We start from the raw sequence: 17,740 nt of genomic DNA on the forward strand, positions 1-17,740 counted from the left end.
TCTCACCTGCTTCTTATGTAATGAGGCAGCAGGGAAGGGAGGTGTATATAAGATGGAGACTCAGTCTAATCTGGGCTCTCCCTTGGAAACAGTATGCTGGCAGTTAGAGGGGGAGACACACGGGCCCTGTTTAGGTAACACGCAGAAGGCGCTGCAAGTGGTCCAAGAAGTGATGTGAACTGTGAGTAGCTGGTTGCAGGAGTCACATGTTTAACTGGCTGAGGGTAGCTCACCAGTTAGTAGTCAGGGCATGCTGATATGTGCAGTCAGTGACCAGACGGTCTAGGATTTTATTTTGTTCCTGCGTTATGTTTGTTTTTCCCCTGCAACCTGTCTAAATAAAGCTGGCAAGGTGCCAGGCTTGCATGAATAACTGTTGTCTGCGGGTTTATTGAGTGGAAACGAGTCCTGTGGCAGTGCCCAGGACGCCTCGGAGCTATCCCCAAGGAGGAATCCTAACATAATGCTTTTATTGATGGTTTTAAATGGCAGTTTACGGTTCACTCGTTAAAAATGATAGAGCACGAATGTTAGAGATTTTACCCATTTTTATCAATGATTCTGAGACTCTTATTTTAGCAGGTGATTTTAATTGTATTATAAGGGGCAAGCACCGTTTTACCAACTCAGTAAGTAGAAATTATGACAAAACTTCTTCTATGTTAAAAAATATGATTGTTACATTTCTTAAAAACATCGGTAAGTTTAAAATCCACAGTGTTTTACCAGAGAGAGACGGTTTGACCTGGAGCAATGTAAACTGCAGCTCCAGGATTGATTTTATCTTCTGTTCTTATCAAGTACTGCCTTTTAAGGCTATGCTTCCACTTGTTTTTTTTTCTGGCAGTTTTTGGAAAACTGCTAGAGATGAGCAAACTTTTCAAAAATTTGATTAGAATTTTTCGAAAAAATTTGTTTCAATCCGAATTTATTTGTGGTGAAACTATATTAAAAACTGCTATTTCTGGCCTACAGAGAGCCTCAGTAGGGGTATAGAACACTTTGCTGTGTTCTAACACGCATATGGGGTGTGCTGGGGTAGTGAAATAATACTGTTATTCAGAATAACGTGCAGATTACCGGCATCGCTTTTAGAATCACTGCCGCAGAGCAGCACAATGACAGGGCCAGCAGGTGGCATCAGTATGAGGAGACCATATAGTGGCTGAATGACACAGCGTGGAGGTTTTGGCAGCATGAGGAGACCATATAGTGGCTGAATGACACAGCTTGGAGGTGTTGGCAGCATGAGGAGACCATATAGTGGCTGAATGACACAGCTTGAATGAGGCTGAAGCATGAGGAGACCATATAGTGGCTGAATGGCACATCCAGGAGTTGGCAGCAGTAGACACTAGGCCTTCACAATCCCTAAGATTGAAAGATGAATTCAGAAATTTAAACCAAAGATTTTGGATAGCTAGTGCGACCATAACAAAATTTTCAGTCCCAGACCCAGGCCCAGCAGCAGTATCAGTAAACCATATATTGCCTGAATGACACAGCCTGGAGTTGGCTGAAGCATGAGGAGACCATTGAAATGTATGATTTTTTTTATTTAAATTTAGATTTTGAAATTTAAATGAATGATTTTGAAATTGAACTTTTAACTCCCAATTTTTAGTGTCCCGGACCCCGGTGTGTGGGTACAAAGGGCCAAATCTAACAAGCCCCCACAGGGCTCATGTGACTGTGAGATGTAGGCGCAATGTCTCCATTGCTCTGACCAGCCATTGTTTCCAACACTTTTCTCCAAGACAAACCATGTGAAGAACAGCGTGACACCGCCATGCCCTGTACGCATGGTATGCTGAAGGGCCACTGAGACTTGTCTAGGCAGTGGAGGCTGAGGACATGGTGGAGGAGGTGGAGTCGAACACTGTCACAGGACCAAAGGGCTGACAGAGTGGAGCAGGAAGCAGCATGAGTACACAAGAGGGATTCACAACCCCTAAAAGTAAAAGGTGAATGTTGAAATCTCTATTGAAGATGCATGTTAGGTAGTGCTACCATCCAAAAATGTAAGGCCCAAGCCCATAAGCATCAGTAAGCCATGTAGTTCCTGAAAGACACAGTCAGGAAAAGGCATCAGCAGAACCCAAGAGGATTTCATAACCCCTAAGATTGAAAGATCAATGTTGAAATCTCAATTAAGCATGTATGTAAGCTAGTGCAAAACATCCATAAATTTAAGGCCCAAGTTCTTAATCATAGTTACATAGTTAGTATGGTTGAAAAAAGACATACGTCCATCAAGTCCAACCAGGGAATTGAAGTGAAGGGTGTAAGGGGATAAGGGAAAGGGATGTAGTTTTATAATTCTGCATAAGCATTAATGTTATTTTGTTCCAGAACTGTATCTAACTCTGTTTTAAAGCTGTTAATTGTTCCTGCTGTGAGCAGTTCCTGAGGTAGACCATTCCATAAATTCACAGTCCTCACGGTAAAGAAGGTGTGTCGCCCCTTTAGACTAAACCTTTTCTTCTTCAGACGGAGGGAGTGCCCCCTCGTCCTTTGGGGGGGTTTAACCTGGAACAGTTTTTCTCCATATTTTTTGTTTGGGCCATTTATATACTTATATACGTTTATCATATCCCCCCTTAAACGTCTCTTCTCAAGACTAAACAATTGTAACTCCTTTAATCGCTCCTCATAGCTAAGATGTTCCATGCCCCATATTAGTTTAGTCGTGCGTCTCTGCACCCTTTCCAACTCCGCAGTGTCCCTTTTATGAACAGGCGACCAAAACTGAACAGCACATTCCAGGTGAGGCCGTACCAATGCTTTATAAAGGGGGAGTATTATGTCCCTGTCCCTTGAGTCCATGCCTCATTTATACATGACAATATCCTGCTGGCTTTGGAAGCAGCAGCCTGACATTGCATGCTATTCTGTAGTCTGTGATCTACAAATACACCCAGATCCTTCTCTACCAGTGACTCTGCCAGTTTAATCCCTCCTAAGACATACGATGCATGCATGTTATTAGTACCCAGATGCATAACTTTACATTTATCCACATTGAACCTCATTTGCCAAGTGGATGCCCAGACACTTAGTCTATCCAAGTCATCTTGTAACTTATGCACATCCTCTATAGACTGTACCGTGCTACAAAGCTTGGTGTCATCTGCAAAGATAGAAACAGAGCTGTTAATACCATCCTCTATATCATTGATAAATAAATTAAACAACAGCGGGCCCAGTACTGAACCTTGGGGTACACCACTAATTACCAGGGACTGAAGCATCAGTAAGCCAAGTAGTTCCTGAAATACACATGAGCAGTCAGGAGCAGGCATCAGAAGTACCTAAGAGGGTTTCATAACCCCTTACATTTAAAGATCAATGTTGAAATTTCTATTAAGCATGTATTTAGCTTGTGCTAAACATCCAAAAATGTAAGGCCCAAGCCCAGAAGCATCAATAAGCCAAGTAGTTCCTGAAAGACACAGAAGCAGTCAGGAGCATGCATCAGCAGTACACCCGAGGGTTTCATAACCCCTTTACATTGCAAGATCAATGTTGAAATTTCAATTAAGCATGTATTTAGCTAGTGCTAAATATCCAAAAATTGGAGGGCCAAGGCCAGAAGCAGCATTAAGTAAATTAGTTCCTGAAACAAACAGTCAGGAAAAGGCATCTGCAGTACACCGGGGGATTTAATGAGCAATAAGATTGAAATATCAATGTTGATATTTCTATTAAGCACTCATGTTAGGTAATGCTAACATCCAAACATATTAGGCACAGGCCCAGTTGCATCCCAAAACAATCTAGTTGCTGAAAGACACAGCCTGGATCTGGCAGGAGGATGCATACATAAGAGGGCTTTAATTTAAAAATATCAAGTTTAAGGGTCCCAGGACCCAGCGTGTGGCTACGAAGGCCCAAATCTAACAAGGAGCCACATGTCACATGGTGGCACAATGACAGAGCCTGGAGGTGGCATAAGTATGAGGAGACTATCTCAGAAATTCAGACAAACACTCCAATTTTAATAGAAAGTAAAAATGACAACCTTGAGACACTCTCATTAAAAGTGGATAACAGTGTTGAGACACAGCAGTCACCTGTAGCCCAGTTCCATCAAATAAAGCCTTGCACAAAATTGATATTTCCACAATAAAGAATAGACTGAATAAAAAAGGGGTAACTTCAGTGCTTATTAAAAGGTGTACTAGATGAATTCAATAGTTCTCTCAGTCAGAAGAAAATATTAAAGTTGTTTTAGGTATGTTGTCTGACGAAATACCTTTGTGTAAGAACAAGCGCTTATCCAAAAGATTACACCGAGCTATACTGCCCTTAAGAAAGGCACATAAGACAGTTAAAAAATCTCTGCAGCTTGTGGCAAAATCTGGAAAGAGCAAAAATATGGCAAAATCCTTCAGTGTACAGGAACACCTTACTGTTAATAGCAAAGAGGTAAATCCTAAACAGGTTGAAAGTATAAGCAGTCAGATTTAACAGACAGAAGATTCCTTTAAAATTTTGAAAGTTGCCGAGGTATAGAAGTGCCCAACCACAGACAGAAAATGTCTAACAGAATCAACTCAAGTGATGGTTAATGGAGTGTTTGTGCAAGATTCCCAGCAGGCCAAAGTAAATGGCAATTCAGCTACAAAAATTTCACTTTTGACTTCTTACAAACTTACCATGTCCTACCCAGTTACTCCTGAAGACAGTTCTAGCATTACCAGTATTACCGTATCAGATAAAGAAAATGCTATGCCAGCAGTTCCTTCTGTGAAATCACCTTATGATGGCAAAGGAAAGCATATAGTAAGATCAGGGCCGCCATCAGGGGGGTACAACCCATACACCTGTATGGGGCCCAGAGCTTCAGGAGGCCCAGCCGGCCCTGGACCTTTTTTTTTCCAGCTTGTCAGGGCCGGACAGGCCAGGGGCTGTTGGGAGTCGACATGCCCTGCGCAGGCACACACGTCTACTCCAGTCACCTGACCTGTCCCTGCATGATCTCCAGTCCAGACGATCCTCCCCGTGCATAGGAGCAGCAGCAGCCTCCGCTGCACCGATCCCCGGCAGCCAGCAGGGTAGGTGAACTTGCAGGGGTGGCGGGGTTTGCAATGGTGATGAGAGGTGCGGGGGGAGAGGTGCTTGGGGTGTAATGGTGGTGATAAGAGGTGCAGGGGGGGTGAGGAGAGGTGCAGAGAGGTGAGGAGAGGGGCAGGGGGGGTGAAGAGAGGGGCAGGGGGGGTGATGAGAGTGGCAGGGCGGGTGATTAGAGGGGCAGGGGGGGTGATGAGAGGGGCAGGGGGGGTGATGAGAGGGGCAGGGGGGTGATGAGAGGTGCAGGGGGGTGATGAGAGGTTCAGGGGGTGTTGAGAGGTTCAGGAGGGGTGATGAGAGGTTCAGGGGGGTGATGAGAGGTGCAGAGGGGGTGTTGAGAGGTGCAGGGGGGAGTGATGAGAGGTGCAGGGGGTGTTATGGGGTTGATGAGAGGTGCAGGGGATGTTATGGGGGTGATGAGAGGTGCAGGGGTGTGATGAGAGGTGCAGGGAGGGGGGTGGTGAGAGGTGCAGGGGGGTGATGAGAAGTGCTTGGGGTGTTATGTGGTGATGAGAGGTTTAGGGGGTATGGGGGTGATGAGAGGTGCAGGGGGGTTATGGGGGTAATGAAAGGTGCAGGGGGGTTAAGGGGGTGATGACAGGTGCAGGGGGGTTATAGGGGTGATGAGAGGTGCAGGGGGTGTTACGGGGGTGATGACAGGTGCAGGGGGTGTTATGGGGTTGATGAGAGGTACAGGGGTGTTATGGGGTTGTTGAGAGGTGCAGGGGGTGTTATGGGGGTGATGAGAGGTGCAGGGGGGTGTTATGGGAGTGATGAGAGGTGCAGGGGGTGATGAGAGGTGCAGAGGGGAAGTGATGAGAGGTGCGGGGGGGTATGGAGGTGCAGGGGGGTATGGGGGTGATTAGAAGTGCTTGGGGTGTTATGGGGGTGATGAGAGGTGCAGGGGGGTTATGGAGGTGATGAGAGTTGCAGGGGGTGTTATGGGGGTGATTAGAGGTGCAGGGGGTGTTATGGGGTTGTTGAGAGGTGCAGGGGGTGTTATGGGGTTGTTGAGAGGTGCAGGGGGTGTTATGGGGTTGTTGAGAGGTGCAGGGGGTGTTATGGGGTTGTTGAGAGGTGCAGGGGGTGTTATGAGGGTGATGAGAGGTGCAGGGGGGTTATGGGAGTGATGAGAGTTGTAGGGGGGTTATAGTAGTGATAGGTTTGGCGGAGGTGATGAGGACACAGAGGACATACAGAGGACATATACACAGTATATGTTTATATGATGTGTATGCATGTATGGCAGTATTATATTCAGGGTACAGTGTATGGCAGTATTATATTCAGTGAATACAGTGTGGGGCAGGATTATATTTAGTGGGTACAGTGTATAGCAGTATTACATTCAGGGTACAGTGTGGGACAGTATTATATTCAGTGGATACAGTATGTGGCAGTATTATATTCAGGGTACAGTGTGTGGCAGTATTATATTTAGTGGGTATAGTGTATAGCAGTATTATATTCAGGGTACAGTATGGGGCAGGATTATATTTAGTGGGTACAGTGTATAGCAGTTTTATATTCAGGGTACGGTGTGGGGCAGTATTTTATTTAAAGTTCACTTTCTGGCAAGGTTATAATGATGACTGTCTCCATGCAGAGGATGAGGATCTGCTGACAATGTGAGGAGCCAATGATGTCTGGATGTCAGACTCTGCAGAAAAGATGGAGCTGGAGGAAGACCTGGTCTCTGGACCAGATGAAGAAGAAAAGATAACAGAGAAAATATCACTCAAGTGAGAAGACGTCACTCAGGTCACTGATATCATTGTGTGTTCTCCTGACTGTCCCATCAGGGCTGTAGTCACTTGTAAGTTCTGCAGTGATGATGGGTAAAACTGTGTCCAATCTGTGTCTCTCCAGCTGTTACAAAACTAAAACTCCCATAATGCCTGCGGCTTTCCAGACATGATGGGAGTTTTAGCTTTCCAACAGCTGGAGAACCACTTCAACTGAGATGATCAGTGGGGGTCTCAGCAGTCGGACCCACACCAAAAAAATTGGCTGCTTATTCTTAAATTCCCGTGCAGTGCTGTATAACACTGTGCTATTAAAGGAGTTTTCTGGTAAAAAATACCAAGGGAGAAACCGGAAAGTTCGTCCCCAGGGGAGCACGCGCGGTTCCCTGTACCCAACTAGGGAGCGCTGTACTTGGGCACCTGAGAGAGCGGCTGAGTACGGGCTACCCTGGGGACAAACCTCCTCGGTGGACCGCACGCCGATGTATTCTTACTCGCCTGATGCTTCCGCTCTCCGCTGCCGGGGGGTCCACGTCACCGATCCTGTGCCCAAGGACAGCGCTCCCTACCTGGGTACAGGGAACCGCGCCTCCCGCCCTTATAGCCTCTCTGGTTCTCTAAGTGTCAAAGTTTTACAGGCATGGAAGCCTGTCAGGGGACTGTTTAAGAGGCTTCGCTCATGGACTGCCCAGCCCCGGGTCGTGTACATGAACCAGCCCATTCCCCCTGGAAAATACCAAGGGAGAAACCTGAAGGTTCGTCCCCAGAGGAGCCCGCACTTGCCCCTGGCGTACCCTGAGAGAGCGGCTGAATACAGGCTCCCCTGGGGATGAACCTCCTCGACGGATCGCCCGCCGATGTTTGCCGACTCGGCCAAAGCTTCTGCTCCACGATGCTGGGGGGTCCGCATCACCGATCCTATGCCAAAGGACGGCGCGCCCTGTCTGGGTACAGGGACCTCCGCCTCCCCCCTTATAGCCTCTCTTGTTCTCTGCGTGTCAAAAGTCTACAGGCATGGTAGATCCTTCCATAGACCTTGCCATGTTCGGTTGACCATCCTGGGCATAGGGACTCGCATCTCCCCCTGGCCGACAACCTGGACTTTGTAATCTTTCATTTCACCTCTGGAGAGCCGAGGCGCTTCAGCGGAACGCATGCCAATGTTTTTTGACTCACCCGAGGCTTCTGCTCTCCGCTGCTGGGATTACCGCGTCACCGTTCCTGTGCCCAAGGACGGAGCGCCCTGCCTGGGTACAGGGACCCGCACTTCCCGCCCTTATAGCCTCTCTTGTTCTCTGCATATTAAAAGTCTACAGGCATGGAAGATCCTTCCAGAGGCCTTGCCATGTTCGGTTGACCATCCTTGGCATAGGGACTCGCATCTCCCCCTGGCCGACAACCTGGACTTTGTAATTTTTCATATCGCCTCTGGAGGGCTGAGGGGCCTCAGCGGACCGCACGCCGATGTTTGTTGACTCGCCCAACGCTTCTGCTCCCCACTGCGGGGTGCTCGCGTCACCGGTCCTGTGCCCAAGGACGGCGTGCCCTGCTGAGTACAGGGACCCGCACCTCCCGCCCTTATAGCCTCTCTGGTTCTCTGCGTGTAAAAGGTCTACAGGCATGGAAGCCTGTCAGGGAACCGTTCCGGAGGCTTCACCTGGGGACCAGCCCAATCCCCCTGGAAAATACCAAGGGAGAAACCGGAAGGTTCGTCCCCAGGGGAGCCCGCGCTCGGCCCTGGCGTACACAGAGAGCGGCAGAGTGCGGACTCCCTTGGGGGGGGGCGAACCTCCTTGGCGGACTGCCCTCCGATGTATTCTTACTCCGCCGACGCTTCTGCTCCCCGTCGCCGGGGGGGTCCGTGTCACCCGCGCCTCCCGCCCTTATAGCCTCTCTGGTTCTTTGCTTGTCAAAAGTCTACAGGCATGGAAGACCCTTCCAGAGGCATTGCATGTGTTCGGTTGACCCTCTTGGGCACAGGGACCCGCACCTCGCCCTGGCCGACAACCTGGACTTTGAAATATTTAATTTTGCCTCCCTAGGGCGGGGGCATCTCATCGGACCGCCCGCCGATGTTTGTTTACTCGCCCGACTCTTCTGCTCCCCGCTGCTGGGATGTCCGCATCACCGATAATGTGCCCAAAGACGGCACGCCCTGTCTGGGTACAGGGACCCGCGCCTCCCGCCCTCATAGCCTCTCTGGTTCTCTGCGTGTCAAAAGTCTACAGGCATGGAATCCTGTCAGGGGACCCTTTCGGAGGCTTCACCCCTGAGACAGCCCAGCCCCGGGTAGGGTAAGTGAACCAGCCCAATCCCTCTGGAAAATACCAAGGGAGAAACAGGAAGGTTCGTCCCCAGGGAAGCCTGCATTCCTCCCTGGCGTACCCTGAGAGAGTGGCTGAGTGCAGGCTCCCCTGGGGACGAACTTCCTCGGCAGACCGCCCGCCGATGTATTCTTACTAGCCTAACGCTTCTGCTCCCCGCCGCCGGGGGGTCCGCGTCACCGATCCTGTGCCCAAGGACGGCGCGCCCTGCCTGGGTACAGGGACCCGCGCCTCCCGCCCTTATAGCCTCTCTGGTTCTCTGCGTGTCAAAAGTCTACAGGCATGGAAGACCCTTCCAGAGGCCTTGCCTGTGTTCTGTTGACCCACCTGGGCATTTGGACTCGCATCTCCCCCTGGCCAACAACCTGGACTTTGTAATTTTTCTTTTCACCTCCGGAGGGCCGGGGTGCCTTGGTGGACTGCCCGCCAATGTTTGCCAACTCGCCCAACGCTTCTGCTCCCCGCCACCGGGGGGTCCGCATCACCGATCCTGTGCCCAAGTACGGCATGCCCTGCCTGTGTACAGGGACTCATGCCTCCCGCCCTTATAGAGTCTCTGGTTCTCTGCATGTCAAAAGTCTACAGGCATGGAAGCCTTTCAGGGGACCCTTCCAGAGGATTCACCCAGGGACTGCCCTGCCCCCGTTCGGGTACATGAACCATCCCGATCCCCTTGGAAAATACCAAGGGAGAAACCAGAGGTTCGACCCCAGGGGAGCCCGCGCTCGGCCCTGGCGTACCCTGAGAAAACAGCCGGAAGGCTTGCTCTCCTACTATTCTGAGGCAGGCGGCCGTTCTAAGGTACTTACTCGTGATGCTGCGATACAGTTTTATGAACGCGTACCACTCGGACATGCCCAGCTCGTGGAACTGTGACCTGGATTCAGCTTTCATATCCGATCTCATACCGGTTCTCAGTTTTTCAATTATTGTCAGGTATGGAAGTCAGTCAGGGGACCCTTCAGGAGGACTTGCCCAGGTAAGGTTGACCTTCCTGGGCACATGGACCCACACCTCTGGCCTACAACTAGGAATTTGTCATTTTTAATTTCGGGGATTACATGATGAGGAGATTTGTTACATTGTGTCACCCCAGTAGTAAGGAGATTACATGATGAGGAGGTTTGTAACAGTGTGTCACCCCAGTAGTTATGAGATTACACGAGGAGGAGGAGGTTTGTTACAGTGTGTGACCCCAGAATAAAGTAGATTAGAGGAGGAGGGGGTTGTTACAGTGCGTTACTCCAGTAGTACGTTAATAACATGGGCAGGAGGTTTGTTACATTGTTTCACCCCAGTAGTAAGATGTATACATGAGGAGGAGGTTTGTTACAGTGTGTCGCCCCAGTAGTAAGGACATTACATGAGGAGAAGGTTTGTTACAGTGTGTCACCGCAGTAGTAAGGGGATTAAATGAGGGGGAGGTTTGTTACACTGTGTCACCTCAGTAGTAAAGAGATTACATGAGGAGGCAGTTGGTTACAGTGTGTCACCCCAGTAGTAAGTTAATAATAGTGGATGGGTTTTGTTACAGTGTGTCACCCCAGTAGTAAGAAGATTATATGAGGAGGGGGGTTGTTACAGTGTGTCACCCCAGTAGTAAGTTAATAATATGAGGTTGGGGTTTGTTACAGTGTGTCACCCCAGTAGTATGGGAGATTACATGAGGATGAGGCTTGTTAGAGTGTGTCACCCCAGTAGTTAGGAGACAAATTGAGGAGGAGGTTTGTTACAGTGTGTCACCCCAGTAGTAAGGAGATTACATGGGGTGAAGGTTTGATACAGTGTGTCACCCAAGTAGTAAGTTAATAACATGAAGATGGGGTTTGTTACAGTGGGTCACCCCAGTAGAAAGGAGATTACATGAGGAGAAGTTTTGTTACAGTGTGTCACCCCAGTAGTAAATTAATAACATGTGGAGGAGGTTTGTTACAGTGTGTCACCCCAGTAGCAATACGATTACATGTGGAGGAGGTTGGTTACAGTGGGTCACCCTAGTAGTAAGGAGATTACATGAGCAGAAGGTTTGTTATAGTGTGTTACCCCAGTAGTAAGGAGATGACATGAGGAGGAGGTTTGTTACAGTGAGTCACACCAGTAGTAAAAAGGATACATGGGCAGGAGGTTATTTACAGTGTGTCACCCCAGTAGTAAGGAGATTACATAAGTAGGAGGCTTGTTACAGTGTGTCACCCCAGTAGTAAGGAGATTGCATGAGGAGGAGGTTTGTTACAGTGAGTCACACCAGTAGTAAAAAGGATACATGGGCAGGAGGTTTTTTACAGTGTGTCACCCCAGTAGTAAGTAGATTACATGAGTAGGAGGTTTGTTACAGTGTGTCACCCCAGTATTAAGGAGATTAAATAAGGAGAAGGTTTGTTACAGTGTGTCACCCCAGTAGTAAGGAGATTACATCAGGAAAGGGTTTGTTACAGTGAGTTAGCCCAGTAGAAAGGAGATTTTATGAGGAGAAGTTTTGTTACAGTGTGTCACCCCAGTAGTAAGTTAATAACATGAGGAGGTTTGTTACAGTGTGTCACCCCAGTAGAAAGGAGATTATATGAGGAGAAGGTTTGTTACAGTGTGTCATCCCAGTAGTAAGGAGATTACATGAGGATGGGGTTTGTTATGGTGTGTCACCCCAGTAGTAAGGAGACTACATGAGGAGGAAGTTTGTTACAGTGTGTCACCCCAGTAGAAAGGAGATTACATGATGAGGAGGCTTGTTACAGTGTGTCACACCAGTAGTAATGAGATTACATGATGAGAATGTTTCTTACAGTGTGTCACCCCAGTAGAAAGTTAATAACACGAGGAGGAGCTTTGTTACAGTGTGTCACCTCAGTAGTAAGGATAATACATGGGGGGAGGTTTTTTTTACAGTGTGTCACCCCAGTAGCAAGAAGATTTCATGAGCTGGAGGTTTGTTACAGTGTGTCACCCCAGTAGTAAGAAGATTACATGAGAAGGTTTTTTTTTTTTTTTTTTACAGTGTGTCTCCCCAATAGTAAGAAGATTACATGAGGAGGAGGTTTGTTACTGTGTGTCACCCCAGCAGTAAATTAATAACATGAGGATGGGGTTTGTTAAAGTGTGTCACCCCAGTAGTAAGGAGATTACATGAAGAGGGGGTTTGTTACAGTGTTTCACTCCAGTAGTAAGGAGATTACTTGAGGAGGAGGTTTGTTACATTGAGTCACCCCAGTAGTAAGGAGATTACATGAGGAGGAGATTTGTTACAGTGTGTCACCCCAGTAGTAAGGAGATTACACGAGGAGGTTTGTTACAGTGTGTCACTCCAGTTGAAAGGAGATTGCATTATGAGGAGGTTTGTTACAGTGTTTCACCCAGTAGTAAGGAGATTACATGAGGAAGAGGTGTGTTACAGTGTGTCACCCCAGGAGTAAGGGAGTTACATGAGGAGGGGGTTTGTTGCAGTGTGTCATCCTAGTAGTAAGTTAATAATATGAGGATAGAGTTTGTTACAGTGTGTCACCCCAGTAATAAGGAGATTATATGAGGAGGAGGTTTTATTACAGTGTGTCATCCTAGTCATAAGGAGCTTACATCCTAGTCATAAGGAGCTTATATGAGGATGAGGTTTGTTACAGTGTTTCCCCCAGTAGAAAGCAGATTACATGAGGATGTGGTTTGTTACAGTGTGTCATCCCAGTACTAAGGAGATTACATGAGAAGTTTGTTACAGTGTGTCACCCCAGTAGAAAGGAGATTATATGAGGAGAAGGTTTGTTTCAGTGTGTCATCCCAGTAATAAGGAGATTACATGAGGATGTGGTTTGTTATGGTGTGTCACCCCAGTAGTAATTAGATTACATGAGGAGGAGGTTTGTTACAGTGAGTCACCCCAGTAGAAAGGAGATTACATGATGAGGAGGTTTGTTACAGTGTGTCACCCCAGTAATAATGAGATTACATCATGAAAATGTTTGTTACAGTGTGTCACCCCAGTAGAAAGGAGATTACATCAGGAGAAGGTAAATTACAGTGTGTCACCCCAGTAGTAAGGAGATTACATGAGGATTGGGTTTGTTACAGTGTGTCACCCCAGTAGTAAGGAGATTATATTGGGGGGAGGTTTTTTACAGTGTGTCACCCCAGTAGCAAGAAGATTTCATGAGCTGGAGGTTTTTTACAGTGTGTCACCCCAGTAGTAAGACGATTACATGAGGAGGAGGTTTGTTACTGTGTGTCACCCCAGCAGTAAATTAATAACATGAGGATGGGGTTTGTTAAAGTGTGTCACCCCAGTAGTAAGGAGATTACATAAGGAGGGGGTTTGTTACAGTGTGTCACCCCAGTAGTAAGGAGATTACATGAGGAAGAGGTGTGTTACAGTGTGTCACCCCAGGAGTAAGGGAATTACATGAGGAGGGGGTTTGTTACAGTGTGTCACCCCAGTAATAAGGAGATTATATGAGGAGGAGGTTTGTTACAGTGTGTCACCCCAGTAGTAAGGGAGATTACATGAGGATGAGGTTTGTTAGAGTGTGTCACCCCAGTAGTTAGAAGAAAAAATGAGGGGGAGGTTTGTTACAGTGTGTCACCCCAGTAGTAAGGAGATTACATGGTGAGCAAGTTTGTTACTGTGTGTCACCCCAGTATTAAGTTAATAACATGAAGATGGGGTTTGTTACAGTGGGTCACCCCAGAAGAAACGAGATTACATGAGGAGAAGTTATGTTGCAGTGTGTCACCCCCAGTAGTAAGGAGATGATATGAGTAGGAGGTTTGTTACAGTGTGTAAACCCAGTAGTAAGGAGATTACATGATGAGGAGGTTTGTTACAGCGCGTCACCCCAGTAATAAGTTAATAACATGAGGAGGTTTGTTACAGTGTGTCACCCCAGTAGAAAGGAGATTACATGAGGAGAAGGTTTGTTACAGTGTGTCACCCATGTAGTAAGTTAATAACATGTGGAGGAGGTTTGTTACAGTGTGTCACCCGAGTAGTAAGAAGATTACATGGGGAGGAGGTTTGTTGCAGTGTGTCACCCAAGTAGTAAGTCAATAACATGTGGAGGGGGTTTGTTACAGTGTGTCAGCCCAGTAGTAAGAAGATTACATAAGGATGAGGTTTTTTACAGTGTGTCACCCCATTAGTAAGGAGATTACATGAGGAGAAGGTTTGTTGCCGTGTGTCACCCCAGTAGTAAGGAGATTACATGAGGAGAAGGTTTGTTACAGTGTGTCACCCCAGTCGTAACAAGATTATATGCGAGGGGGTTTGTTACAGTGTGTCACCCCAGTAGTGAGGAGATTACATGATGAGGGGGTTTGTTACAGTGTGTCACCCCAGTAGTAAGAAGATTACATAGGTAGGGGGTTTGTTACAGTGTATAACCCCAGTTGTAAGTTAATAATATGAGGATGGGTTTTATTACAGTGTGTCATCCCAGTCATAAGGAGTTTACATGAGGATGAGGTTTGTTACAGTGTTTCACCCCAGTAGAAAGCAGATTACATGAGGATGTGGTTTGTTACAGTGTGTCACCACAGTAGTAAGTTAATAACATGAGGATGAGGTTTGTTACAGTGTGTCACCCCAGTAGTAGGGAGATTAGATGATGAGGAGGTTTGTTACAGTGTGTCACCCCAGTAGTTAGGAGAACTAATGAGGAGGTTTGTTACAGTTTGTCACCCCAACAGTTAGGAGATTCCAAGAGGAGGAGGTTTATTACAGATTGTCACCCCGATAGAAAGGAGATTACATGATGAGGAGATTTGTTACAGTGTGTCACCCCAGTAGTAAGTTAATACCATGAGGAGGAGGTTTGCTACAGTGTGTCACCCCAGTGGTAAGGGAGATTACATGAGGAGGAGGTTTTTTTTACAGTGTGTCACCATAGTAGTAAGGATATTTCATGGGGAGAAGGTTTGTTACAGTGTGTCACCCCAGTAGTAAGAAGATTACATTATGAGGAGGTTTGTTACAGTGTGTCACCCCAGTAGTAAGTCAATAACATGTGGAGGAGGTTTGTTACTATGTGTCAGCTAAGTAGTATGAAGATTACATGATAGACATGTGCACATCAAAAATTTTCGTTTCTTTTCGTTTCTTTTTACACCTATATTCGTATGTTTTCGGTTCGGCAGCCATTTTCCGATGACATTTTCGGACAGATTCGTTATTATCTAAAATGGCGGTCAAAATTTTCGAACGCATTCGTTATCGGATTCATTCGTCAACAGAAACATTAGTTTTCATAGGCATTTGTTATAATGGACTTTTGTTATAGGATTCATTATCATTTGTTCGGTATTCTGATATATTCGTCATCTCTTTTGTTATCGGGTGCTTTTGTTATTCGGATACATTCGTTAGTTGGCTGCAGTCGTTATACATTCGTTATTCGGATACATTCGTTATTTGGATACATTCATTATTCTGCTACATGCGTTATTCGGCTACATTCGTTATTCGGATACATTCGTTATTGCATAACGAATACATCCGCAATTTTGTCAATAAAGTTTATTGAAATTACAAAAAAAATCGAATTCGTTCCAGCAACTTCCACTTCCACCTGGGCTGAGCTGCATGCAGTATTGTGTTGGTTGTTGTGAGCTGTTATACTGTGATACTGAGTGAATGAAAATGTCTGGAGGAGAGCATGAAAGTGTGGCTGGGAGAGAGGAAGGTGAGAGTATGAGAGTGAGTGAGAGTGCAGGTGTCAGTGTGAATGTTGGTGGAAGAGGAGAGAGGAGAAGGAGGCGCCTTTATCAGGGCAACATTAGCAGTGGCACTGCCAGTGGCACCACTAGTAGACAACACGGACTTGGGTGGTCAGTGTCCCCATCACCAAGTTCGGAAAGTGGAGGGGAGGAGTCGGCACCTGTTGCCAAAAAGAATCGTGGCCCCAGGTTCACCACAGATGAAAATCTAGCTCTGGTGGCGGCTGTCACCAGACATAAAGCCACACTGTTCACCACCACCGTGGGCAGTGAGGAGAAATTTGCGGCCTGGAAGCGGGTCAGAGACGCTGTGGTCCATGTTGGAGCAAAGGACAGATCAGTCGAATGTATCCGCAAAAGGTGAGTACTATATGTAAATGTTAGATGTGTATATATATATATAAATAATAAATATGTGTGTGTGTTTCCCAACCAGGGTGCCTCCAGATGTCCCAGCATGCCCGGAGACAGCCGTTGGCATGCTGGGAGTTGTAGTTTTTCAACAGCTGGATTTATTACATATATATAATTATATTTAATTCCACCTAATGTGAAAAGGGTGATAACTTAGGTAGCATAGCATATTGATCAGTGTTATCTATGCTCTGTTGCTCCATCCAGGATCTCAAGCATGCAGCAGAGGAGTTAAAGGGGTACTCTGGTGAAAACCTTTTTTATTTAAAATCAACTGGTGCAAGGAAATTAAACAGAAACTAAACAAAAAAGTGCCAGGCAGAAAGTACCCACCTACTGAGTGGTGAGCGTGCATCATACCTCAGGAGCTGCAAATGCAGAATTAATGTCCAGTTGCAGCAAGGGGTTAAACCCGTCCTTCACTGAGGGTTTAACCCCTTGCTGCAATTGGGCATTCATTCTGGGTACCAGATACCATGATCATTCAATACAGATCATGACATCTGCAGCAGTTAGGCAATTTAAATTTCATATATGATCACATGGACTGTGTCCTACTGTCCTTTATGGGTTAAAGGGGTAGTATACCATAGAGAGAAAACATATTAGTTTGTATAACCATGCCCTGGAGAGTTCAGTTAATATTTTTCCTTACTGCCTTTCACTAGAGTACCCCTTTAATGTAAGAGTAGTCTATGGGGAATTTAAATATTATTACACTGTGTGTGGCACTTGTAATGATGCATATTCTACTAATTAAGTAATTAATCACAGATGGAAAAATTAAAACCACACAGAGGTACAGACAGTATAATTAAGTGCATTATTGAAAATAATGGAATACCCCTTTAACCCCTTAAGGACACATGACGTACTGGAACGTCATGTGTCCGCTCCCGATCTATAACGCGGGGCCACGGTGGGTCTAACAACGGACGGGACCCGTGGCTAATAGCGCGCGGCATTGATCGCTGTGCCGCACGCTATTAACCCTTTAGACGCGGCGTTCAAAGTTGAATGCCGCGACTAAAGTGAAACTGAAACCATGCCGGTTAGCTCAGTGGGCTGTTCGGGATAGCCGCGACGAAATCGCGGCATCCCGAACAGCTTACAGGACAGCAGGAGGGTCCCTACCTGCCTCCTCTCTGTCCGATCACCGAATGACTGCTCAATGCCTGAGATCCAGGCATGAGCAGTCAAGCGGCAGAATCATCGATCACTGGTTTCTTATGAGAAACCAGTGATCAATGATAAAGATCAGTGTGTGCAGTGTTATAGGTCCCTATGGGATAACAATGATCAGTGTGTGCAGTGTTATAGGTCCCTATGGGATAACAATGATCAGTATAAGAGATCAGTGTGTACAGTGTTATAGGTCCCTATGGGATAACAATGATCAGTATAAGAGATCAGTGTGTACAGTGTTATAGGTCTCTATGGGAGCTATAACACTACAAAAAAAAGTGAAAAAAAGTGAATTAATATCATTTA

General features: G+C 46.6%; 1 protein-coding gene across 3 annotated transcripts in view; it reads left to right on the forward strand.

The window, feature by feature from the left end:
- LOC130292037 (uncharacterized) overlaps positions 1 to 17,740 on the forward strand; it is a 77,437-nt gene that overhangs the window by 57,102 nt on the left and 2,595 nt on the right. The window contains exons 1-2 of one of the 3 annotated variants that reach the window (XR_008848064.1): positions 3,420 to 5,057; positions 6,680 to 6,834. The exons of 1 other annotated variant lie outside the window; for it this stretch is intronic. The gene's annotated coding sequence lies outside the window, so the exon portion shown is untranslated. Of the gene's footprint in view, positions 1 to 3,419; positions 5,058 to 6,679; positions 6,835 to 17,740 lie in introns of those variants that run through there. One more of the 3 variants, XR_008848063.1, reaches the window with a different exon arrangement.

The sequence above is a fragment of the Hyla sarda genome, chromosome 9 (assembly GCF_029499605.1).
Source record: "Hyla sarda isolate aHylSar1 chromosome 9, aHylSar1.hap1, whole genome shotgun sequence".
In the NCBI taxonomy this organism is placed as follows: domain Eukaryota; kingdom Metazoa; phylum Chordata; class Amphibia; order Anura; family Hylidae; genus Hyla; species Hyla sarda.